This window comes from Podarcis liolepis, assembly GCF_965112155.1.
Source record: "Podarcis liolepis genome assembly, chromosome: Z".
In the NCBI taxonomy this organism is placed as follows: domain Eukaryota; kingdom Metazoa; phylum Chordata; class Lepidosauria; order Squamata; family Lacertidae; genus Podarcis; species Podarcis liolepis.
This window is the reverse complement of record NC_139570.1, coordinates 4,984,316-5,012,034: the sequence shown is the minus strand read 5'-3', so window position 1 is coordinate 5,012,034 and position 27,719 is coordinate 4,984,316. Positions and strand designations below refer to the sequence as shown.

The 27,719-nt window shown below is 44.6% G+C and overlaps 1 long non-coding RNA gene across 1 annotated transcript; it reads right to left on the bottom strand.

Annotated features, from left to right (window-relative positions):
- Positions 1 to 319: 319 nt before the first annotated feature.
- LOC310698906 lies at positions 320 to 26,439 on the bottom strand. Its single transcript, XR_014521808.1, has 3 exons — positions 26,248 to 26,439; positions 25,845 to 25,966; positions 320 to 1,835 (listed from the first exon to the last, which is right to left on the bottom strand). It is a non-coding gene; the product is annotated as an uncharacterized lncRNA (long non-coding RNA).
- Positions 26,440 to 27,719: the final 1,280 nt, after the last annotated feature.

The window sequence follows — 27,719 nt, the reverse complement described above, 5'->3', positions numbered from 1 at the left end:
GCCCTCTGCAGCTGGTCTCCTGTGCACTGCTTAGAGATTACTGTGATTAAACGGTATGCAAATTGCCAAAATAAAACTAAAAGGTGAAATAAATGTGAACTGAGTTGAATATCTTCCCCCATCCCTGCCTGCAAATCATGGTAACTCCTGGCTTTGTTGCTGCTGAAGCAATTCATTATGGGTCAATGCAGAAGTGCTCATTTCAATGGGGTTTGAGCAGGAAAACTTTCCATTGCATAGTTTCATCAGCAAGAGGAGCCACCTATGCCTAACACAATAGATGTTGGAGTGGCAATGGGGGGGAGGCGATAATTGCTTTTTCTCTTTTTAGTCCAGACAAGAATCCTTGTTAACCCTTCACTCACCCCACCTTCTGACAGTCCCTTAATAAGAAGCCTGTTTGGGAGGACAGCAAAGAAGCCTTGGCTTAAAATTGGCTACAGAAGCTGGCAGCTCTTCTTAGTAGGTGTCAAAAGCGTATGTCCAATTATAACACTACATCCATCGCAGATGGGAAGAGAAGCAGATGGCTATCAGGGGACTCAGATGCCATTTTGAGAGGAGGAAGGAGGAGGAAAGAAAACTGCATTTGTTTGCCCTCTGTAGAAATTAAATATTGGTCTGTTTGATTAGAGACGGATGCAGGGATATAACTGGCCAGTGAGACAGAAACAGTCTGGGGTGGCCTGGCTCAGTTTCTACAACTGGGAACCTATGGGAATAAAGGGGGGGAGGGGAGCACATACGAAGCTGCCGTATACAGAGTCAGACCATTGGTCTATGTTAGGGCTGGCATACGTCTGGATTTTCCTAGATGTTACCAGACGTCCGGGGGAAATTTCCGAAAGGCAGATCTTAGGCAAATCAATCGAGAAACCTCTCTCTCTCTCTCTCTCTCTCTGCATTTTTGTGAAAGCTCAACAACTTTGGGGTTTGTGTAGGGGCCTCTTTCAGCCATATCTGGAGATGCCGCTGGAGATTAGACTTTCTGCATGCAAAGCAAATGTTCTACCACTGAGCTACAGGGGCACAGTTCAGTCTTTTCAAAGCTTTCCTCTGCAATCAAGAGGGCTAGAAACTTGACGGGCGGAGCAACCACCCTTAGTGGGTGTTACTGTATATTCCAACCTCTCCTCTGGCTCAGCTGCTAAACTGCATGTATGCAAAGTAAAGTCACAGAAACACAAAAAGTACATTGACATACATCCTGTCAGTATGATTATTTATTAGATTTTTGTCATAGGATATGGTTTTTTTAAAGCATGGGATCCTAACAGGATCATTTACTTAACTGCCACCAATAGTAACAGTGTCAAACTGAAATGTCAATTCATTCCGCCTTGAGCTGAAACCCACTTGGTTCAAAAGTAGTCATACTGCAAGAAACATCTAATAGGTAGTCTTGTCCAGAGCATTTTAGCAATTGCCTCATTACATGTGTGCCCTAATAAGAAATATGTTCCCCATCTTGCCTTCTGTACATCTGAGAAATTGGCATAGCCGATCAGGCAGAAGCCATTGTGCTCAATGTCAGAGTTATCTGGGTCTTTAATGAGTCTCTGGAGGGGTCTGCAATGGATTTTGCTGCCAATTTAATGTTCAGCTACTCACTGCAAGGGAGGGCGGTGGAGACAAAGAATGGGAAATGGATTTGGTGCTGCAAATTGTATCCACAACATAAACCTCTATCTGGTCCAGCATCTTCAGATATTGCTGGTGTGGGGTCTCCACGATAGCATCAGTTATGCAAGTTTCATGGACCAGTTGCCCTAAAAGGAAGTGTTTCATGGACCATCTTGCTCAAAGAAGAGGCGCCTTGCTCAGATCTTGGCAATCTGTTATGCAGAAAAATAGAAAACTTCTTTATGCTTGGCTTAGATTATTTGTCCATTGAGCTCAGTATTGTCAGTTCTGGCTAAAAGTGACTTTCTGGCATCTAAGATGGGGATCTTTCCCATCATCTGCTGTCTAATTCTCTTATCCATTGCATGCAATGCATGTACCCAAAGGTTGAGCAATGGGTTAACTCATTCAGCTGTGTTCCTAGCAATAGTATAAAATCATGGAAGAAATTATGAGGACCATGTAGTCCAAACCTCTGCAATGCAGAAATATGGAGAGTTGGCACACACACCCCAAAACCCCACCCACCTAAATGCTGGTGGCTGAAATCTAGCAAAGCACTTTCAGGGGTAAAAAGGGGGAAATTAAATGGGATTATTTTGCTTCTTCTTATCTTTAGGTTCAGGAGAAAAGAACAGGAGAAGAGAACCAGTCACTAGAGGGACAGTAAGGATGGGCAGGGAAGCACAATCTTGTCTATTTCAGTTTTGCCCAGTTTCTCATTATTCCAGTCTTAAATTCCATTCATCCATTTCGGAATTACTTTGCCCTAAATATATTTGGTAGCAAAGTGCTAAGTCAAATACTCTACAATGTTGAAATCTGGAGCTCTGTATTGAACTCCATTAAAGTTTTGGAAACAATGCAGAATAACTTTTTGGGGAAGCTATACTCTCTATCATCAAGAATATCAGCAGCTCTTCTTCATACTTAATCTGAGTAGCCAACAATTAAGGCAATAGCAGACTGCACTCAGTTAAAGTATATTAAAAGAATTGCTACTATGCCCATTGAGTGTTTTCCTGCACTGTGCTATATGGAATTGAGTGATACCAGAGTTGGTTGTTTATTACTAATTTCCAGAACTGAGCTCTGCTTGGGCCTTGAATAAATGCCAGCTAAGGGATTGCCTCTTCTGGATAGAACTCAGAAGGGACCTACAACTAAATAGAAACACAGCTTTCCCCCGCTTGGTATGCACTCTTGAGAACAGAGTATTTTACTGCTAGTTATCTGACCAAACTTTCACCAGTTTCCTCGGGCTGCATTTCCAAGTGATGCTCACTGCAGTCTTGGATGGCTGTACACAGACAAGCTTTGTATCTGTGGACAACCTCAGGTACAAAACGTTACTCATTATCTGTTAGGCTGCCCCTTGTGTAGAGACCCAAGAGTTCTATTTACACATGCAAGCAGTTACACCTCAGCATAAATTGTTTGGGTTTTTTTGAGAGGCATTAATAGCTTTGTAATACAGAGAGTGGCCTTCTGTACACTGGCTGCATAAAATAAAATCAGGAAAAAGGAGTTGGATAAAATCACTATAAGTTGTTTTGGTGATTCGGAGGTTTAATCTAAAATCAAGCTATGTATGTTCTGTATTATTTTATTAATAATATTGCTACAGTTTTGTATGGTCTTTGGATAGAACACTAAACTTATGAACTGAACAGAAAATGTGTATTCATTTTCACATGCATTCCTCCTAATAGGCACATTTTTGTATGCACTGTTGCCTAATGCAGACATTCCCCATGAAGCAAATTCCTCTAGTGCCATTTTGCCCATTGTTTCCACTAAACCTGTGTGTTTCAGTACACACTAACCCTCCAATGCTTTCTTCTTGGTATGCTTAAAAAAAGAAAGATATGTATCAGAAAATTCAGAAGAGTGAATTCCAAAGGATAGCTGAATTTTATGTGACATTTCAGTTCAGGACGTGAAAACGGGGCAAGTTAACTTGAAAACTGGAACCAAATTAATTTCTCCTCTTTCTGTAGTATATGGAAAGATTGAATCATTGTTAACCTCGGGGAAGGGGCACAGCTGGAGTTGCCAACTCAAGTGCATGCTTTGCATTGCAAAAGGTCCTTCAATTTAAAAGGAACTCAAGTAGCAGAACTGGAAGAGAGCGTTCTGTCTGAGGCTCTGAAAAGGTACAGCCAGCGAAGAGTAGAAAAGGCTGGGATGAGTGCACCAGCGATCTGACATAGTATGTGGAAGCTTCGTGTGTTCCTATTTAGCTTGCCCTCCTTTGATCAGAATTCATTTCCATGTTGACATTTAAAATGTATCGACTTTCTTCCAAATCAGACGAGGAACAGAATGTTGAATATGGTACATCACGACATTGCAAAGTTTCAAAAGATCTAATGTCATTTAAAATGGTAATTAAAATATTGCGTCCCACCTTTTGAACCAAAAAGTCTCCCCACAAAGCAACTAACTGTGAGCTCAAATACTGCTAAGCCAGAGATGTGGATCTTGTGGCCCTCCAGCTGTTACTGGACTTCAACTCCCATTATCCATGACCATTGGACCATGCTGACTGGGGCTGAGGGGAGTTGGAATCCAAGAACAGCTGGAGGGCCACAGGTTCTCCACCCCTGCTGTGCAAGAATAAAATAATGGGCGAAACATTTCCTTAGGCTCTAGAATGAACAGACATAACCTCTGCAGAGAAGTCCCACCTCCCAATGACAGGAAAGAATGCTAACTGGTGAACGTCTCTCTTATCTAGAGGGCTGTAGATAAGAAGCATCAAGGCATTGCCAGTTCCATGGGACAAGGGTTGTGAATGGTTGCTTGGGGTTATCATAAATATAAGCAGCATAATCTTTTCTGGCTGTTACTATTTTCATTCAGGAAGAGCTTTCGGGTATCAAAACGTTAACCTGCTGCGAATTAAAATGGCCTTTTGCCGCTTCAATCAAAGGCCACTGAAATTGACAGAAGTGTTTCCATGGCGTGTCCCATGCAGGTACTGTTGCGGGGGGGGGGGGCTTATGTTTTCCACCTATCCCATTTTGGCCTGTGCTCCATGTTTTTTTTAAAAAAGAAAAATGTAAATGGGTTAGCAGAGCCTCCTTCTTTCACCACCAAGCAAGCACAGTTTGCCCTACTAAGAATTTAGGAGAAGGGTTTCATTCTAAGGCTTATAATACTCAGGCTGGACTAAATTTTCGAGCCACTGGAAGCTCTACCTTAATCTCAAGTAGGGGGATTTGGATTCTGCATTGAAACTGCCTCCTCTTTTTTTGCATCTTGGTCATAAGGAGCAAGTCAGCTGGTAGATGCCATTCGCACATACCCTTTATGTTCTCATTCTGTGAAGCATCCTATGAAACTCCTGGCAATCAATCCTCCAATTCTCAGAGTTACTTAACTGGCAATCCTTCTTTGTAAGGAACTCTGGAAGTTAAAGCTCTTTGATATGTATAGGGGTCCTCTCAACAACCCTCAGCACCCTTAACAAACTACAGTCCCCAGTGTGAAGTCTTAAAATCCAGGTATAACTAGCATTCTTTGAGTTGAAACCATGACTCTTTAAAAGTGGGACCATGGTGCTCTCTCCCGGGATTCTCCTCACCTAAACACAAATGCAGCCTCTTCTCCTGTCACCCAGAAACAAGTCTCATCTCCTCATGGCTGAGCCAACTTTAGACTCCACCTCTCACCTCATGGCTCCTCTGTTTTCTGTCTCTGCCATGACTCTCCCCGTGGCTGCTGCCCCCTCACCAATCTGTCATCACATAGTTGCTCTGTGGTCCCTCATGGCTTGTGCTATAAATGTGCTATAAATGTATGGGGTGTACACAGCCTGGAACAGCTTCCTCAGATTTAGACTTCAGATCCCATGTCAGTGTTGGGGGTTGGGGAGGATGGGGAGCTGGGCTGGCAACTCAGTAGGACTTTGGGATCACCATGGGCACCATTATTGATGGGTACAAGTCAGGGTCCTATATTTCTTGAAGAAGGCCAGACGCTTAATATTAAACCATGCCAGCTGAAAGGATTTCAGAAAGGTTAGAGAAGTGTCAGGGAGGATGATGTTGTAAATATGTGGGTGGAAGGGAGGGGAGTTGAAGAAAGAACCTATCCCTCTCCCCACAACCCTTTCTTGAGTTTCAGAAAAGAGGTGAGAATAAAACTCAAGTCTCTGTGGCTCATTGTAGCTCACATGCTGAGCCTCTACATAGCACCTTGTCTCTTCCTTCTAAAAGCTGACAGCAATTATTCCTGAGGGAATAATTGCCAGCAGGCACAGCTCACCTAAGTAGTCTTTTTAACCTCTGGGGGTCCTTACAAGTTTATTGGTGATGCTGGGTTCTGAGTGACAAAATCAATTGTGGTTTTATTTTTATTTTTTTCTGTCAGCTATCGAGGTGAGGCAGGCACAGGAGCCCCGAGAAAACAAAGTGTTGGCAACTCAAGTGGATAGGAGGGAATAGACCTAGATTTCCCTCCTGGATCTCCAGCTGTTCCCCTAAGCTGCCTCCTCAGGCTGGGGTTGCTCCTTAGAAACATTTGTAGTCCACCCTTCATGTGCACCAGGGAGGGTTGCTCCAGAGAACTGGGTTGCTAGATCTCCCATTGCAAATGCAGGAACAGGGAGGGCTACCACCCAACAGTATCATCAGGGACTTTCACTTGCATCTGCCTGGCAGTTTCATTCCTGACTTCAGCCTGCCAACTTCCACTGGCTTCCACCTTTGAATAGCCACTGGGCTGGTTCATCCTTCCACCCTGTACCTGGAGCCGGCTCCTGTCACATAATTCCCAGGAATGTCACATCTGGTGGGCTACCTATGCTAACACAATGCACCCAGGCACACACTGTTCGCCTCAACAGCATTCAAAACCTCCCATTCACACATGGAGACACATTCACTCATCAGCCGCTCTCCATTCACACACATATATGCTCCCAGCTTCAGTCCACAAATACCCACAAAATTTCTGTCAACAGGCTTCCAAAGGTGAGTTTGAACCCGCTTACATCCCAAACAACAGTCTGTTTCAGGAATTGCAGTGTCCACCATTATCTAAATGTGAATGCTACTGGCTTCCATTTCCCAACATTTCCCAGCTTCCACCAGGTCCATCGCCAGACATCAGCCAGCCTTCAGCCATGGAGACCTTCAAGGCACAAACCCACTCATCATGCCACAGGCTCCCACTGCCAGATGATCTCCTCCTTGGTCAGTACTTAGCCTTGGGAGACTCCTGGAAGGCCACCCTCAGCCCTCAGACTAGAGGTTCCCCATCTTGGTCATAAATAAATGGTTTTGAAAATTGGTGTTTCCACCATTAGTCATTCTCAAGGTAGACCCATGGAGTCAATAGACCAAGCGTGAGGAGGAGGTAGGTGGCAGGAAGTGCCACCTGCCTGGGCTGGCTGCACAAAGGCAGGCAGGTGAGGCACTGGCCAAGGGAAGACTGGGGTTGATGGGGGTGTTAAGGTCAGCAGAGGTGGGGGCCTCAGAAGTGCAGTGGCCCAGGAGAGGGCACCCTCCTCCTGAGTTGTGGAATTCCCTCTCCACAGAGGTGCATCAGGTACCCTCGCTATATAACTTATGACAAATGTTGAAGACATGCCTCTTTACCGTGGCCTTTGAAATCTGAGGTGTGTGTTTTCTGGGCCCTCCCAATTCCTGTGACAAATTTGTTTTAAATGTTTTTAATATTGAATTTTAGACTGCTGCAATCCACCCTGGTGAAAGCAGGTACAGAACAACAAGACTTGCTGCTCTCCCACATGAATGCCTTTGGACCTGCCTTCCGCTGGCATGTGACCCCCAGAAGATGTTGTGGAGGAAAGCTCCTCCCTTTCTTGTTCTCAGTGAGGCTTATAGATGGGATGTGTTGTTCATTATGGGTCATCCCGGTTCAAATGGAGACACCCAGATTTATCCATACAAAATGCATTTCAAGACCTGCACAAGAGAAACTCCTTTTCATACAAAAGCAATTCCTTGTTCTTGACACATCTTGGCTCCTCCAGCATGTGGGGGAAGTCAAGCGTGCATCAAATTGAAGTTGGGCAGTTCTAAGGGAGAAACAAATCAACCACAGCCTTGATTCTGTCCATCCAAGCAAACCCAGATGGGTAGGCAAAGCCTGGGGGTGAAAAGAAGAAGAAAAAGCAATGTTTGCTCCTAAAACACCTTAAGTAATTATATTTTAGCATAGGTTTTTTTAAAAAAAAATGCTACAGATTAGTTTTGGCGGCCTTAGTGGTTGTGGGGGAGCTCTGTTGTTATTCCATTAAACAGGAACATATGTAAGCCCTAAGCCAGGATGTATATCAGCTTCCAGCCAGCTTAATGTCTCCTGAATAATAGAAATTTAAAGTTGGAAGCCTCAGACGTCACACAGTGAAACCCTCTGCTCAATGCAGGATCTGCAGTGCAGGATGCAACCGGGGGAAACAGCCATAGCTCAGCCATACACCATCTCTTTTGCATGTCATGGGTCCCAGTATCCCCGGGTAAGGCTGGGAGAGAATCCTGTCTGATTTGGTATAAAGGTGTGGCTTGTGATGCTTATTTAAAGGAAAGAGAGCAAGTGCAAAGCCTTTTGTGGTCCTGGAAGTGATGAGATATCTCAGGTTAGCAACTTAGTTGAACCTCAAAACTAGCCAGATGATAGCTCAAGAAATACCATGTCATTTCCCCGCCTATAAAACAGTGAAATGCTGGTTACGGTAAGGTGCTTCCTGCCATCTATTAGAGAAGGGCCATAGCCATAGGTAGAGCATCTGCTTTGCATGCAGAAGGTCCTAGTTTCAATCAACAGCATCTCCAGTTAGGGCAGGGAGAGACCTCCTGCCTGAAATCCCAGAGAGCCACTCCCAGCCAGTAAAGACAATACAGAGATAAATGCACCAAGTCATGAAGTTTCCCGTGTTCCTTCCCAACTGCAACATCCCTGGAAGATTGCCAGTTCAGCCTCTGCCTAAGTACCTCCAGCAAAGATAATCCCATCACCTCGCAAGGGAGAATCTCCCCCTGCCAAAGAGAGCTTATTGTTAGGTAGTTTCTCCTAATGATTACCCAGAAACTGCTTCCTTGCAATTTCCTCTCATTAATTCTAGTTCTGCCCTCTGGAGCAACCAGTGACAAGCCTCCTCCATCTTCTGTATGACAGCCCAACAGATATTTGAAGACAGCTGTCATGTCTCCCCTTAATTTTTTCTTCTTCAGGCTAAACCTACACCCAGCTCATTCCACTTTTCTTCGTAGGACTTGGTTTTCCAGACAGAACCTTCACCATCCTAGCTGCCCTACTCAGGACATGCAACAGTTTGCAAAGGCCATTCTTAAAATGTGGTGTCCAGAACTGGGCACAGTCCTCCAGATGAGGCTTGAAATATAACTGCATCTTATTTCAATATGCCTCACTTCCTGGTTGCACCTTTTTGGATCTCCTTATGACCTTGCATGCCCCTTGCATTGAAGCCCTCTCATTTGCCAGTGTTCTTCTTCCAATGTGGCATCCTGGGATCCTTAACCCTCTCCTGACCCTGATACTTTAGGAAAGGGGGAGGGGTTAACTTGGTAAACCAGATTACGCAATGAAATAAAGAGAGCAAAATAGTCCTATAGTCAAGACTAGCTGAACTGGCAAGTAGATTCTCCTCCACATCCCCCGAGAAGGGCTATAATTTAAAAGGTAGCAGCTTTGAGGCACAAAACAAAGTTTCAGTCTGTCCTCCTGTTAGAAGGGGCAGCCTAGAAACAGTAGCTTCCTTTAAACCCATTTAGTGGCCCTAATATCCCAGAGCAAGTCACAAGCATTTAAAGTACAACATCAAAAACAGCTTAAAAGAAATCACAATCACAAGGCATGTCCCTGAACATATATACCTCAGGTGTCAAAGGACAAAGAGGTGCATCTCCGAGGAGCTTAAGGAGACATGCATGGTTCCCCGCATTCTCATTTAATCCCCACGACAACCCTGTGGGGTAGGTTAGGCCAAGAGGCAGCGACTGGTCCAAGGTGAAGTTCATAGCTGGGTGAGGATTTGAACCCTGGTCTCGCAAACGTTAACCACTGTACCACACCAGCTCTTCATTGCATGAGCCCACTAAACATAGGATGCTGCTTTATGCTGAGTCAGACCCTTAGTCCATCCAGCTCAATATTGTCTACACTGACCGGCAGCAGCTCCCCAGGGTTTCAGGCAGTGATATCTGCTAGCTTTACCTGGAGATGCCAGGGATTGAACCGGGGCATTCTGCACCATGCACGTATTGGGAGCTGAGTGATGAAGAGGACAGAAAGAAAAGAGAAAACTGTGCTTGCCTGTACAGCTGTAACGCTCACTTCAGTGGCGTTGCAGAATGTGGGGTGAGTGAGAAGTTTAGCATGGAGGGAAACATCAAGGGGAATAAAAGTCGGCTGGCAAAGAGAGACCTAAGGGAGAGGAGGGAGGGGAAGGGAAGAGTGTGCAGCTGAGATGAGGGAAAGTGGGTGCATAGCAACAGACCTGAAAGGAGCCTGCTCTGACAAGAGACTGTGATCCAATTAGTGGCAAATAACTGACGTCCTTGTCATGTAACCAACAGTGATTTCGGGTTGGGTTCTTTGGTGACTTTGTTTATTCATTGTTATCATTGTTAATTAATTGGGTATCTTAACTGTTTCAATCCATAAAGAAATACTGCTCAAGATGCCATTAGACTCAAAGATTGATTGCCTGTCTGCCTCTCTGTTGAAATTGAGCACACAAGAGGGCTGGCTAGTTCTGAGCACAGCACCACCTAGTGGTGGGAGAGAGGGGCTAACTTCTATCATTACAGCATGCAATAGGAAGGAACAACGTGAAAAGAGGTCTCTGGGCCTCATTCAGCACCCAGAGGCTTTGAGGGCATGACCTGGAAGATGCACAACTCATCTGGGAAGGATGCAGGTTGGTTTCCAGGCACCCCGGGGCTCCTGGGCAATTGATGGAGAGGGCCAGTGACTCCCATAAATAGATGATTGGACATCTGCCTTGCATGCAGAAGGTCCCAGGATCAATCCCCAGCTTCTGCAGGTAGGGCTGGGAGAGCCTCTGCCTGAAGCACTGGAGAGCTGCCAGTCAGTGCAGACAATACTGGGCTAGGGGGACCCAATGTCTGACTTGGTCTAAAGCAACTTATCATGTTCTGGTGTTCCTAAACCTGTGAAGGCCCAAAAACCCAATCAAAAGGTTTATTTAGTGCAAAGGCTAAAAAGAGGAAAATGGGAGAAACAGTAGGTGGTGTTCAACTAGGTTTTAATCAAGAGCATACCCATTGAAATTGATGAGCATGACTAAGTTCAGTCCATTCACTTCAGTAGGTCTACTCTAAGTAAAACCTAGTTGGCTACCACCCAGTATGCACAATCAAAAGGAAAATAAAATACTTACCGGGATTATTGGTCTACCTATTCCAGTGTTTCCCAAACTTGGGTCTGCAGCTGTTGTTGGACTACAACTCCCATCGTCTCTAGTTGGCAGGACCAGTGGTCAGGTATTATGGGAACTGTAGTCCAAAAAGAGCTGGAGACCCAATTTGGGAAACACTGTTCTAGTCCTATAGTAGGCAAATGAACATAGCAAAGAGTTATGCCTAAGGTCACCCCCATAGGGGTAGCCTGATCATAGCTGTCAACTTTCGGATTTGAAAATAAGGGATCAGCAGCCTCACCTGTCCCAGGGACAGTCTACGGGATAGCTAACAATCCGGGGTAGCCGTGGGAAGCAGTGGGAAACGGCGCTGAAATAAGGGAATTTCCCGCCAAAAAAGGGAAGGTTGACAGCTATGAGCCTGATGGAGTCCATCTAAAGCAGTTTCCTATGTTCCATTGCTATAGCCTTGTCCTCCCTGTAGAACAGGGGTGGGGAACCTGCGACTACATCGGATACTGCCTTGTACCAAGTCTGACCATTGGTAAATCTGTGTTGTTGGCACTGGCTGACAGTTGCTCCCCAGGCAGGGAACACCCCAGCCTTACCTGGAGATGCTAGGGATGGAACCTGGGGTCTTCTGCATGCAAGGCAGATGCTCTTCCACTGCGATCCTTCATCATCACCACTGCTGACCCTCATGATCTCTGACCTTATGGGGGCTAGAATCCAAAATTTCTGGATGGCAGCATTTTGGGTGCCTCTTGCTTAGGAGGAAGAAAAAACTAGACAAATACAATTATCCTTTTCATCGAGAGGCACAGAAGCACACAAAACAGTGGCAATACACAAACGAAGAGTTAACAAAAAGAAATGCTGCTTCCTTAACCTTATTTTTTATTCTTCTTCTTTCATGAGAAGAGGAATGAATAGGCACCACACATTTCATGCAGACACATCAATCTCTTTATCCCAAGACAAGCCTACTCTAGCTTTGTACTAGACCTAATTAGGTTTTAAATGAGATTCCAGCACCCATAATAGCATATTCTGATTGTTCTTTTTATATTGCGCAGGTCCCGAACATTCCCCAAGTCTACATTATTAAACACCAAACCACCACCTGTTCACATTCACGGGGTGAGGCCACGCATCGCAGCCTCGCAGCCCACCCTCACGCAACCTGCAGGCACATTCCACCTCCCACCAAGATACATCAGCTGGTGTTTAGTGCAAGCACAGCCCAGCCTGTGCGATTGTCATGGTCTACAAAATCTTAAAGCATTGCAATCTATAAAAATTAAGTGCATGGTGACCTGTTTGCATGATTTTGGCTCACAGCAGGGATGTGTGTGTTGGTTGTGCATGGATAATTTTAAAAATAATTATTTTCCAGACTGAAGATGGTAAAAAACTACGTATATTTCAGGCTTGGGCACTGGGAATACTATTTAGTATTTGTTTTCCTAAAGACTCCTATGCATTAGGAGAATAAGAACATAAGCAGAGCCTGCTGGGTCAGGCAATGGCCTATCTAGTCCAGCATCGACACAGCAGCCAACTAGATGCCTGTGGGAAACCCACAAGCAGGACCGGAGCACAAGAGTCCTCGCCCCTCCTGTGGCTTCCAGTAACTGGTATGCAGAACCATTCATGCTTCCAACTGTGGAGGCAGAGCATAGCCCCCGTGGCTAGCAGCCCTGGTAGCCTTTTCCTCCACAAATGGTCCAGTCCTCTTTTAAAGCCATACAGGTAGGTGCCTGTTGCTGACTCCTGCAGGAGCAAGTTGCACAGAAGAATGTTGTGAGTCGAGGACCCACCACCTGCATAGGAGTATAATAAGACACAAAGACACGTTATTTTAGGTTAATAGGCAAAATTAGGCCACAACTTTTATTGGTTACAGCATGTGAGTAGCATCGGCTTAGGCATTGGATGAAACAGCAATACATGACTCCACCCCGCTCAGCAGGGAGTCATTTCAGGGTGAACAACCAGTGGGGGGAGCTTGTTGATGCAAATACAACTGGAAGCTCCCCCATGACGTCACCGGGGGTCGTGCCATGGCCCTAGCCACCAGCAGGGCATTGGACAGGATCCACGACCGTCGGATTCCTTTAACAGAATACCCAAAAGAGAGGGGTAGATGATGGCCCATACCCAATCCTCCAACACAGCACACCTATTCCAGTGCCTAACCACCAATACCAGAAAGTTGTGACGAGTTGCTATGAGGTAGGCGAAAAAACCGAGAGGCTGGTGCCAATTTGCCAAATGAATAAAGAAGTCCTACCAGGCCCCTTGGGCAACCAAGGCAACCAACAGAAGTCCATAGCAAGGTCAATATGCAAAAGAAGCTGACCTGGGAGGGTGGGAGATCCGAAGAAAGCAGGAACAGACTGGGAGCTTAGCGCTGCCACGGCTGTTTAAATGCGGCTAGCCCCGCCCACCAGCTGGCCCTTTAGGTTGGCTGGTAGGCTTGGCCATGGCATTCAGGAGCAGGGAGCTAAGTACGCCTTCCTGCCCCTGCGGGAAGCTGCTCCTGCTCATAACCCCTCCCCTCTGGGAGGAGGAGAGGCTCTGCTGGATTAAATCAAGGGTCCATCTAGCCCTGTGCCCTATTTCTCACCTTGACCCATCAGATGTCCAACAATCATGGTGACCAGTCAAGAGCCAACAAACAGGGCTTGAAAGCAACAGCCTTCCTCCTTTGTCTCCAGTGTCTGATATTCTGCAATATACTGTGCCTGTAACATGGAGGTTTCTTTTCCTATCGTGGCTAATAAAAATGTAAGGTTGGTCCTGCTAGATCAGACTACATCTCTCAGAAGCCCACGAGTAGTCCTTGAAACCAGAAGCCATGTTCTGCTGCGCAGATGATGCCATTTCCCATCAGACTGAACCAGAGTCTGAACCAGAAGTCCTGGCATCCTAGTTTGGATTGCATAGTCTGGATGGTGGAGGAGGGCCTGGCCACAAACCTCAGTAACTACAGGGGCTGGGAGGAATAAACAAACCTTGGTGGGACACCAGTGCTAGGACTCAGCCAGGGAGCCGGCAGAATCAGGAGAAACCAGACAGCAACTGGTTTTCAGTAGCATAGTGCTTCTGAGAATGGAGGCTTATGGTTTGTTGCCATTGGCAGAACTCATGAATCTGCCTAATTCGGGGTGGGCAACCTGTGGTCTTCAAGATGCCACTGGCCTCCAGTTCCCAGCAGTGGTCAATGGTCAGGGAATATGGGAGGTGGAGAACTGCTGAATGGCCACAGGTTCCCCATCCCTAGATTAATCCTAAATAACATAAGAACCTAAGAAGAGATAGCCTAGTGGATCGGACCCAAGACCCACCTAACCCAGCATCCTGTCCTTGCAGTGGTAGCCAGGGAGGCCTCAAAGCAGGACCTGAACACAACAGCACACCCCCCACCTGTGATTTCCAGCAACTGGTATTCAGGGGCACACTAACTCTGACAGTGTAGGAAGTGCAAAGCCATTATGACCAGCAACGATTGATGGCCTTATCTGCCATGCATTTGTCTAAACCTCTTCTGAAGCCATTTTGTCTAACGGCTCCATTATCACATATTGTGGTGGCAAATTCCACAAAGTGAGTGTGCATTTTGTGAAGAAGGGGCTGAATCTCTCTCTCTCTCTCTCTCTCTCTCTCTCTCTCTCTCACACACACACACACACACACAGCCTGCCTGCCTGCCTGCCTGCCTGCCTGCCTGCCAAAATATTATGTCTGGGGCCAGCCAGCTTCAAATGAGATACAAATGTTATCTCCATGGTAATTATATCTCAAGCTGCCCCCATCACTGATTCTGCTTCTACCTCAGAACTGATTTGCCCACACATTCCGCCCAAAATAGACTGACTTCTCATCAGCAAGGGACCTTTGCTAATTTCTTGTTATTAGAATTCAACTTCATTTACATTCGCCAATTGATAACTGGCTTCAGTTTGATGTGAAGACCAAGAGGCACCCAACGAAAGAAGATGAAGATGATGGAAAAACAGTGTGCTGTAGTGGTTAGAGTGTAAGACTTGTATCCCAGAGAGCAGGGTTCAAATCCCCACTCAACCATGAAGCTCACGGGGCCAGGGATTGCATCTCAGCCTAACCTACCTCCACAGGGTTGCTTTGGGGATTACGGTAAATGAGGAAGAAGAGAACAAGCAATAACTAAATAAATAATAATAATGAAGAACGCCAAACAGGATCTTCCCATGGAATAACTAGCCAATTTGACCTAGAAGAGTTGTCCTTCTGAACCCCAAAACTGACAGTCAGTTTTACCATGACACTTGGAAGGTGTATAACTCCACCCCATCCATTGCATTCACTCTCAGAACATAACTGTCTGCAGTGCCCTAATGGAAGGAGGAGAGACCTTCCCCCACTTACACTGAGCATTTATAGGAAATAATTAGGGCTGCCAAACAGATTTTATATCTTTTAAAAATGTTATCTGCTCTTAGCTGATTGATTAAATTTGGAAATGTACATATATTTACCCAAATATCAGTATAGAGGCCCTTTTCTGGGTATGAAAGGGAGAATATTTTATTTTTCATTCAGTGTTCCAGTAGCCTGCCTAAAATAATAATAAATAGCACACCTTTAACCAGTGTTATTAAAATTTGCCTGCATCGGTTAACTCTCATCCCCACTGATTAAGCTTTGGTCAATTAATCTTTCAACCATTCTAGTCAGAGCTTGCAGCCCTAGAAACAATCAAACAAATCAGCTAGATAATTTTCTCCATGAGTGTCATTGAATAAGCATAGGGTAGGAATTTGGTTTCGTTTGCATCTTAATGTAAACCAGCTTAATTTGCACTTCCTAAGATAATAAGCATAAGATAATAAGCAAACACAGCTTATTTTTGAAATTTGCACTTCTTTAGATTTTGCAATGCAATTCTCCTATCCAAAATGTACACAAAGATGCATTAAATTAGGGCAAATTGCTTGCAAAATGTGCATGTTAGGCAGGAACATGTGCAAAAATGGGTATTTTAGAGAAAATGCAAACTAAAATGCTGGTGAATTTTCATGAGGACTTTTTTTTTAAGAAATCAAGTTGCTGCAGCCATGTTGTAAACTGAATTTGACTGGGGGGGGGGGGAGAGAGAGAGAAACGAAGATAAACCAAAACATACGCAATCATCTATGCTTCTGACTTATATACTGCCCTTTGCTGATAAGCCCCTAGGGCATTTAATTTGATTATTCTTCACCTTTACTGTGGAAGCTCACCCCAGCATTCAGCTAGTCAAAACATTATTGTGTGGAGAAGTTGACATTTACTGGTAAGCCCTAGGATTTGGAAAGGTTCAAAGGGAAATTGACCAAGAAGCATCAGCAATGAAATGCCTTAAAAATATATATATGACCCAAAGTCATCCATGGTTCTAACATTTCTAGGTAACAAACATTAACAATGAACGTAACCTGTTGCCATGTTGCTGACATCAGCCCTTCTATTTCCATTGTTCCAGTATGAATCCTTATTGCCGTGAAAATGATGCCATGCACAAGAAAAAGGTCTCAGTAGTAAAAGTAAAAGGTAAAGAACCCCTGGACGGTTAAGCCCAGTCAAAGGCGACTATGGGGTTGTGGCGCTCATCTCACTTTCAAGGTGAGGGAGCCATCGTTTGTCCACAGACAGCTTTCCAGGTCATGTGGCCAACAGGACTAAACCACCTCTGGTGCAATGGGACATCGTGATAGAAGCCAGAGCGCACAGAAACACTTAACCTTCCTGCCGCAGCAGTACTTACTTATTTATCTGCCTGCACTGGTTTGCTTTTGAACTGCTAGGTTGGCAGGAGCTGGGACAGAGCAATGGGAGCTCACCCATCATAGGGATTTGAACCGCTGACCTTCCGATCAGCAAGCCCAAGAGGCTCAGTGGTTTAGACCACAGCGCCACTCGCATCCCTATTGGTCTCAGTAGTAGGCTTGATGGAACCCCAACGTTATGGGGTTGAAAACCTATGTGAGAGGGAATCTAGAACAGTGCAGTGAGGACTGTTAGGACCCAGGGGCCATGGGATGTTGACTGATTATTAACATAAGAACATTAAAAAGCCCTGTTGGTCAGGCCAATAGGCCATCTATTCCACCAACTTGTTCTAACAATGGCCACCCACATGCCAGTGGGAAAGGAGCAAGCAGGACCCTAGCACAAGTGCACATCATCATCATCATCATCATCATTATTAAATTTATATACCGCCCTATACTCAGAGGTCTCAGGGCAGTTCACAGAAAAGATCGCAATATATAAAATAAAAACAAAAACAAAAACAATAACCCAATAACCCCCCTCCCCAAAGAGCATCATTTTAAATGGGCCTTGGATGTCAACAAAGTCAACCAAAGGCCTGATTAAAAAGGAACATTTTTGCCTGGAGCCTAAAGGTGTATAACGAAGGCACTAGGCAAACTTCCCTCGGGAGAGCAGACGGGGAGCCACTGCAGAGAAAGCCTGTCCTTGTGTTGCCACCTCCAGACCTCTCAAGGAGGAGGTACATGAAAAAGCGCCTCAGAAGATGATCTCGGGGTCCGGGTAGGTTCATATGGAAAGTCCCTCCTACGGTTTCTAGCAACTGGTATTCAGACGCATTGTTGCCTCCAACTGTGAAGGCAGAGCGGATCCATCATGCTTTATGCAATACTCATTCTACATCTACCTACAGTGGTACCTCAGGTTACAGACGCTTTGGGTTACAGACACTTTGGGTTACAGACTTTGCTAACCAGGAAGTGGTTGCTCCAGGTTAAGAACTTTGCCCCAGGAAAAGAATGGAAATTGTGCACCAGAAGCAGCAGGAGGCCCCATTAGCGAAAGCACGCCTCAGGTTAAGAACTGTTTCAGGTTAAGAACACACCTCTGGAATGAATTAAGTTCTTAACCCGAGGTACCACTGTATCTACGGTCTATCTATCTATCTATCTATCTATCATTAGATTTCCACAAATTTCACATAGGCATTCTAATACATAATATTTTTTCTTTTGTTTGATCGACTTCCCGTCCCATTTTCCATGGTGTGTTTTTTTAAAAATTCCTCCCCTTTGCTGCACCCTATCAATATTCTTTTAAAGGAGGTGGCCTCCTATAGGAGTGAGCTTCACAGTAACTATTCACTACATGAAGATGTTACTTTCTTTTATCTGCCCTGAATTTTCTTTTGTTGCAGGGAAGAAACTGGAATTCAGGGGAAGAGGGAATGGTGTCAAGTGGAGGGGCTGGAATCCTGCACAGTGAGCAGCCTAGACTGCAACATCCCGTTGCAGGTTTAATCTCTTCCATCTAATATATCGTCAGCCAAGGATTTTAAAATTCAATTCGAAATTCAGCCACGATGACTTTGCCTTTTAGCTCATGACATACTATGTTTCCTAGTATTATTCACATAAACGGCATTGTTGCCAAGAGGTGGGGGGTGGGGAGGGAGAGAGAGAAGAGGAGGGAACATCCTATTTCAGGAAATCTGCTTGGGTCATCTTGCTTCCTCGTATATTTTATAAGATGAAAGCAATCTGGCCAGTGTTAAGAGCAAATCAGAATCCAGCACTGATGGATCAAAGCCGGTAATCAAATGAAACCTTCTATTGACTTTTGTTTACAAGTTTGCAGCTGTGCTGCTGGGGTGAAAATGTGAGATTTCATTTCCTTTCCTTTCCTTCCGTGGGCAAATGGAGATAAGAGCATTGGGGCTTTCATTTCCCTTTTATATCAGATGGAAATCATCTGTGTACTTGCTGAATGATTTTTAAATTGCATTTTGGACACTGATGGTCAGAGGGAGGGGGAACTGTGCAGTTTTTAAAGCTGTTCACATCTCCCTTTCAGTGGCATCCCCCCCCCCCTCCAGCTTTTTGTTATGCGCAAGCTATGTGAGAGCACAGACATCGCTCTGCTATTCAGGAACATATTTGCCTGTGTCAAAAAGTGCCCATTCTTTTGACAATTTCCCCACAATGCCTACAAAAACGTTTGCCTATGCAATTATATTATACTCTTTCTCGTTCTCTGCTTTGTTTACCTTCAGTAATGTCCTATAGCCAAAGCAATTGGATATGTAGTGCAGTTACATCACTCCAATCACCAGGTAATCCCTGGTTGGCTAGGATGACCAAGGTGCTTGATTCAAGAGGCACTGCTTCTTCACTCGCAACTGGTTTTGTTTGCCCTCACTCGATATCATCTTGTAGCAAGACCAGATTTGCTACACATTGCCATGACACCATCCCATCCACAACATACTCACATATTTTCAGAAAGAACATAGCAGCAGTAACCAGAAAGGTGGAGAGATGTACAGAAGCAATAGCAGAGAAGGGAAGCAATACCCCACCATGTGTTGCTTGACTCTGAGCTCCCACCAGCCCCAGACAGCAGGACCAGTAGACAGGGATGATGGGAACTTTAGTCCAGCAATATCAGGAAGGCCACAGGCTTATCATTTCAGTCTTACAGGAAAGAGGACAAAGTTAACAATGTATGGAGGGAATGGCACAGAAGGAAACTATAGCCAGCTCCAAACAGAAAGTGCCCCTTCTCTCTTGGTCTCTCACTCTCTCTACCTTCCCCTTGAGTAAACATTGGAGCAACTCCAGTCTGAAATGCCATCAGCTGTAGCAAGGTACTTGGCATAGCTATTTAAGTTAGTGCTCACCATTATTATTATTATTATTATTATTATTATTATTATTATTATTACCCACATTTAATTCTAAGTCTTTGCTCCTGTGTGTGCCCTGTTGGTTGCTTAGCATGCAAGCAGGTGTGGAAGGAGAGAGGAACTGGCCCAATAGATCTATATATCAGGAAAAGCAGTGCCTTTGCTCTTTGGTGATTTGGTAATTTGGTGCAGGGGAAGAATCTCTCCCCAAAGAAAGGTTGTAGGATTCATAAATGGTGCCTATGAGAATCCTCCCCCTCTCCGCATTCAGATGATACCTCTACTGCCTACACCAGCAAATGCTTCAGGAGAAGCTGCAGAGAGAAAGAGGGGGGGCACATGTGTAGGACATTGGTAATTTGGATAGCTGTGCTTCCTATTCCCCTTAGTTGTTTGAGCATTAACTGAATGCCATCTCTCTCTTTTTCAGTACATCCCCTCATGTACAATGGGATGTAACATTTGGCTAAAGAGTCTGCGATAAAAAGAAGAAGCTTGCATCCCCCTCTCTGGCTGCAGCTGTTTACTCCTGTGCTCCAAAATGATTTCAGATTTTCCAACGCTCTTCCCCAGAAACACGGAGGCCATTGATTGCTTGCATGCACACTGCAAAGACATATGCAAATCTCAATTGTTCCAGCTTTGAAGAGCTCGTTATTTCAAATATTGTTTGACTTTGATATATGCTCAAATTTCTAAGATAGAAGAATGTTTCCCGTTGATTGAACTTGAGCTTTTTATCTTCACTCGCATGCCAAATAATGAGGAGAATAACTCTGTGCATTAACCCAGCAGTAACCTTGCATGTCCCTTTCCAACAATTTATAGGTCTGCAGAAGGAAAGGAGGGAAAGGGAATGGCTTATCTTAGCCGAATGTTAACCAAGTGACATTGTATGGGATATGAAATGGAACAGTTGTCCGTAAGGCTGTCACCTGATGATAATGTTAATAATCTAAAAAAACCTGCAGTCAATTAACTGGGTAAGGTTTTGATCAATTAAATCTGCATATTTTTGCATACAAGAGAGAACTATTGTTTCAAAGGGTAAAAAAATATGTCATGCTTAGGGAACCTTTTTGAGGAGTGTGGAAATGTTTCTGTATTGGGGTGGGGGGACAGAGGCAAAGGTGGGTGAGGCCAGAGCAATAGATGTGACTCTTTTCTTTGTACGGTAGGCTCTATTTCAGCCATGCAGAAGGCAGAGATTTCTGTGCACACACATGATTCCTTAGTCAAGAGCCGTTATCACAGTTCTATGATACTTTCCAGCATGCCAGAAGCACTCAAGGTCAGTAAGGAGTGTGGCTCAGAAAGAGCCAGTGCAGCCAGGGAAGGAGGGAGGAGGAGTCACAAAGGCCAAATAGAGCTACCTTGAGGGCCACATTTGACCCCTGCAGCTGAGGTTCCTAATCCCTTTTTTAAGATGAAGCACAGCTAGTAATATCTCCACATCCAAAACAGCAGTTTTTTGAAATTCTAGAAAGCTACCTTCTAAAAAATGAAGTCTGCTTAATTTTGACCACCTTTTAATTTAAAGTGCTGCAATCAAGACACCTAACTGAATAATTAACCAAACATTGCACACCAGTGCATCATTCTGCACTGACTAGGTAGAAACAGGTGGTTCAGTAGAGTCCCACCAACTTCAATGCTCTGCTTCCAAGTCCATGTGTGCCAGTTGTTTGAAACTGCGGGGGGGGGGGGAGTGCTGTTGCGCTCAGGTCCTGCTTTTGGCAGAAGATGCATCAGGCTGGCTACCGCAAGTACTAGACCAAATAGGCCTGTGGCCTGATCCAGCAGGAATCTTCTAACCTGGATGAGGGAGATCATCTGGAGCTGAGCATGGGACAATTACTGGTAAATAAGAGAAATGAGGGTGAAACCGATTCATTTACTGCAAGCCCTTCTTGGCACTTGAGAAGTAAATCTTGCAAAGGATTGTGTCATCACAAGGTGCATTTTTTGAGACTGACCCATGAGCTGTTTTAAGTGTTATCCTTTAGCACTGGAAACAAAACATCAAATTTGGCTGTTGACCAAGGTCAGTCTCCCTAAAATCTTAAGACCTACCAGTAAAATTCAAAGAGGTTTTGACATTTGCTCATTTATTTGTGGATTTTTTTTTATTTTAAAAACCTGCCCTTCAGTGCAAAGTCCAAGAGTGGGTTACAGCAACACAGTAGTACAGTATTAAAATTGAGACAATAATACACACTAACATGATATAAACTGGGGAACCCGTGGCCCTCCAGATGTTGTTGTACTCCAACACCCATCATTCTTGGTACTGGCTATGCTCCAAAAATGTCTGGAGTCACACAGGTTCATCACCACTGTGTTATATGCACATCAGTATATACAGTAGATAAATGCTTAAGAGAGAGGGAACATTAAAGTAACTGGGTGTTCGTCTCTTTTATATTCATGACCTACAATTCTGACTTGGCTGTCTTGGTTTCAAACAGTTCCTTTTCTGATACGGACTCAGCATTAATTTAATGCTCACAATAAAATTTGACTGGCATCACTTTTTGTCTCAGTAAACTAAACCAACAAACAAGCAAAGGAACACGGGAAACTGCCTTATGCTTAGTCCACCTAGCTCAGTACAGCACTACCTTGGTTCTCGAACTTAATCCATTCCAGGAGTCCGTTCAACTTCCAAAACCATTTGATAACCAAGACACGGCTTCTGATTGGCTGCAGGAGCTTCCTGAACTCAAGCGGAAGCCGCATCAGACATTCGGCTTCCGAAAAATGTTTGCAAACCGGAACACTTACTTCCAGGTTTGGGGTATTCAGGAGCTGATTTGCTCGGCAACTAAGCCATTTGAGAACCGAGGTAACCACTGTATTGTCTACTCTTCACTGGCAGTGGCTCTCCAGGCATTCAGGAAGCAAGTCTCTCCCAAGCTTGTTTGGAGGTGCCAGGGATTGAACATGGGACCTTCTGCATGCGGAGCAGATGTCCCTCCACTGAGCTCTGAAACTTCCTCAACAAACCTGTGTGGTGATGTGGGAAGGTTTAATGAGGGGGAAAGTCCCTTATTAACTAACATTCCGTGATATGGTTGTGGTGTGTAATTTGTTGTTGCTGTTGTTTAAACCGGCTTTCCCATAAGTACCCTTGAGCAAGATGTTAATTCCATTTATTCTAGGCCATCTCTACTTTATGTCAGATCTTCTCTGGTTCCCAGAAATTCATATTATGGCAGCAGATCATTCTCCATGATTAGGTTTGATTGTGATTGAGAAGAAAATGGAGCACACAGTAGATGTAGAATTGGGAAACAGCCAGCCAGAATTGGAAACGAGGGCTGGCCAGAGATAGTTTCTTGGATAGATGTCAGGATGGTCAAGGGTTGCATCCAGCTACTCAGTGTAGACCTACTTAGATTAATGAACCTATATGAGTCCTATCCTTTGCTTTCAGTGGGCCTACTCTTTGTAGGATTAACATCAGATACAGTCCAAGTCAGGAGGGGAAATTACTTTTTGCTGTTTGCTGCTGTGCCTCCGCTTTCTATGTTGTGCTTTTGACCACGCGTGCACACACACACACACACGAGAGAGAGAGAGAGAGAGAGAGAGAGAGAGAGAGAGAGACTCTACACTAGAAGAGCACTCTGCACATTCTCTGAAGCACCAGAATCCTGAAGAGGAATACCACTTGGATTTTCATGATCTTGGTCACCAACTAGAACCCAGGCACAGATCAAGCGGCCCCTGTGGTAGAGTACCTGTGTGGCATGCGAAAGTGCCATGTTTCATCCCCAGCATCTCCTGCCAGGGATAGGATAGACTCCTGGCTGAAATCCTAGAGAGCCACTATCAGTCAGTGTCAAAAATACTGTTGCATGTACCAAAGGCTGAAGCTTCCATTGTTCTATTAATAGTGAACAGTACCATTGATGGATGCAATAGACCCAAGTTCTGATAACAATAACCAGGATCTCCTGGAACCCATAACTCCTCAAGAAGGTTCCAAGAAACAGCAACCCCCTGAGCCAGACTCCCCACCTGAACCAGGGCCCTCCTCCCTGGGGATCCCATGCTCCATGGTTTGTGCTCACCAGTGCAGCTGAGAATGGATTGGGGGCCTTTAAAAGAGAGACTAGGATAGTGTTTCTCAAACTTGGGTCCCCAGCTGTTGTTGGACTACAAATCCCATCATCCCTAGCTAGCAGGACCAGTGATCAGGGATGGTGCTAGTTGTAGTCCAACAACAGTTGGAGACCCAAGTCTGAAAAACACTGGCCTAGGATGAATAACCAGGGTCTGGAATGAAAAAAACACCATTGAAACACATTGAAGTGTGCATCACACACGAAAGCTCATACCTTGAAAGCTTATATTTAGTTGATCTTTAAGGTGCCACTGGAATTATTAAAAATATTTTTTCATCTTTCATCTTGTTATTTATTATGACTATGACAGATCAAAACGGCACCTGAATTGAGACACTCTCCCAGATGGTCCATGGTCCTGATATCTGGGTTGCTGACCATCCTTATTCTAGCAGCTATATTCTAGGTAGCCCACTGCCCTGAAGCTATACTTGGATGCACTCAAGTTTCTAAATGGTTGTGCTCTAGGATCTAGATGACAGATTGGGCTCTGCTTGTCCTGTCAACGCTGAAAGACATTTGCTCTCCAGGGCTTCAAAAATGAGTCCCTCCTAGCCCTCCCTGGAGATGCCAGAGATCTGTTACTGACTGTACCATCTGCCTCTACTTCCATGGCACACAATAGATTAATCCACCACTGATTAATCAACACAGAGATAACTTGCAGGTCACCTGGCAGCAGCTCAAAATGGAAATCACATGCTCAGGAGGCACTGATGGCCACCAACTTGGATGGCTTTTAAATAGGATTGGACAATTCATGGGGGATACATCTATGAATGGCTACTAGCTGTGATTGAGACTAGAATATACCTCCATGGTTGGAGGAAGTAATACTTCTGAATACCAGCTGGTGGAAACTTCAGAAGCAGAGAGTGCTCTTGTGGGTTTTGCTTGTGGGTTTCCCAGTGGGTTGGCCACTGTGAGAATAGGACACAGGACTAGGTGAGCCATTGGCTTGATCCAGCAGGCTCTTGTTATGTTCTTAGGTTCTTAAATGCACCCTCGCTCTTTAATGTAGCCAGTTCACACATTCAACTGTAAGCCATCGAGTAATGAGCATTATATACTTGCACATGTCCTCTTTTTTTCCATGTGGCTTTGTTTGGACATCAAGCTTTCCCATGTGCTATGTTCCCATGTGTCCAAGGCTATCTTTAGTCAGTACCAAGAGGCAACAAGCTGTGACACTTCTGGAAGCAAATGGGTATAAACCATCACACACGTTTGGTATATAGGCCGTGACATTTCTGATTCACCACATCCATAGATGCGGGATTTTTGAATATTTAGATTTGGGGGAAATGAGGGTAGAAGATAGGGACCTATGTGAGAGAAAGGCCAGAGAAGGTTTATCCTCATGGTGTGAGGCTGAGAAAGGGGGAAGCTTCCCCAGGTGGGAGCTGGGAAGACTCACTTATTTGTATGTGGATTGAAGATTAAGATATAATTATGCTAGAGGGCTATATACATATAATTTAGTGCCTCGTTATATTACTATTATTATTGGTGCTAATTTTTAATTTTTTTCCTGTCTCTCTGTTCCTTTCCCCTTCCGCTTCTCATTTTCTTTTTCTTTTTCCTTTGGTGTTTCTCTCCTTCTTGATTCTATTTCTTTCAGATACTATTTTATTGTATTTTGAAAACTTTAACAAAAAATATTTGAAAGAAAGCAAACAAGGGGAAAAAAGCCTTCTGCATCTCTGACCTAAAAGATTCAGGTACTGTGTGACAGGAAATACTTTTCTTTGCTCCCAAACCCTGGAGAATCCCTGCCAGTCAGGAAAAGACACTACTGGGATAGATGAACAAAGATACTGAGTGATATAAGGCAGATTCCAATGCCCTCCCCAAAGGTAACATCAGTACAGACATCAATCACATCACAGACAGGAGTTGCAACATTTAAGGGGTACATATAAAATTATTATTATTATTATTATTATTATTATTATTATTATTATTATTATTATTTCCACAGCCCCTTTCTCCATCCCGGCAGAAATAAGCTTACCGGCACAACTAAGGCAATGCTGAAGAGTTACATTTGTAAGGCAGAAACCAAGAAGAAGGGAACTCCCTTTGGTGAGTCACCAGAATTGCTCCATAGCGGGGGTGCTGCTGCTGCTGCTGCTGCTGCTGCTGCTGCTGCTGCTGCTGCAGGGGGAAAAACAGAATCCACACAAGGAAGGGAAAGATCAAAAAGCAAATATGTATTAACACATGGAGCATCTTTGCATAGGGTTTGTGCATGAGGTGGGGGGGGGTTCTGCCCCCCAAACACCCCCCCCCACTCTGCCTCACTGGTCTGCATAAACAGTTACGTTTTGGTACAATTAAATAATGATAATAACTCTCCCACTTCCTCCCCAACTCTCTGCTAAAAAGCCTGGGGCACAACTGTGATTTCGGCTCACCCAGCTGCACACAAAGGTATCTCAGAATTAAAGGATGCTCTTCCAGGTTTTATGATCCTGCAGGAGAGAGGAAGCTGCGAATCTTGACGCATTTGTGTCGTGAGATTGGGGGATTTCTTTTCTCTCTTTTCTTCCCCCCCAACACCCCAAATTAATATTCAGGTCACTTGGCACTATTTCACTCTTATTCCCCTCTCCCATCACCCAGCCAATGGGAGGGTTGTTCATTGGCATTCAGGAGCCCCATCCACTTCCTTGCAAGCATTTGGGGGAAACCTTGGGATGCCGGCGGAGGGGACCTCCTCAGATATAGGCTAGAGTTATTGTGTTGCCATGGCAACAGCGACGGCAACTGGCTGCAGAGCACTATAAATGAATGGGGAATGTCAGCAGAACCTGCTTGTTATGCTGGGTGCAGAGTCCCACAGAGTTCTCCCTGTGAAGGATTTTCAAGCTCTGTCTGCATCCACCGCACTCTGGTTTGAATCACCAGCTTTAATTGTTATTTTCTTTTCTTTTCCATTTGATGTAGAGTAAGAATGATTGTGCTTCTGTAGAACTCTAAGGTGTGCAACACACTTTACAATTCTTGTCTCATCTAGCTTTAAAAGAAAAGAGAAAAACCAACAACTACAACCCTGCCATGTGAGTCAGATTAAAGAGGACTGATTTCCGCACTTTCCAATCTGGAAGAAAAGGAAGGGGGACAGTTACAAGACATGGGGGTGTTAGCAATGAAATAATGCAGATGGTGGCCAGAGAGAAAAGTCCTGATAACACATCGCTTAAGCAAGCTGAACAAAAAACATGTATAATTTGAGAAGGAAGGAATAGAGAGGGTTTGTCATCCTTCCTTCAGGCCTCCTACATAGACTGGAGACATTTAAACAAACATACAGAAGAAAATATCCCTCAAAGCTACAAAAATTGCATGCTTCTTTGGTAAAGATCATGCCACTCTGTTTGGTTACTATGCAACACCTCCAGCCCTCCTTTTAAGAACAGAATTAACCCCTTAAGTTACAAACTGAACGATCCCTGCTGCTGCAATTATAATGGGGCAATGGCAAATTTACCCCTATAAGCTGCTTGGGGCAAAGAATGCAGCTGATTTTTGTTTATGGTTTCCTCTATAAATCATAGAATCATAGAATTGAAGAGCTGGAAGGGATCACTAGTATCATCTAGTCCAACCCCCTGCAATACAGGAATCTTTTGCCCAATGTGGAGCTTGAACCTACAACCCTGAAATTAAGTCCCTTGTGCTCTACCATATAAAGTATCCCAGAGCTTAAGCACCATGTGCTATGATGGTACATTACAAACACACAAAAGTGGAATCCTGCTGAATCACACCAAAAGCCCATCTGGTCCAGCATCCTGTTCTCATCATGGTCAATGAGATGGCCTAATGGGAAGCCTACAGAGATAACCCGAGAGCAACAACACTCTCCCCACTTGTGCCCCCAACA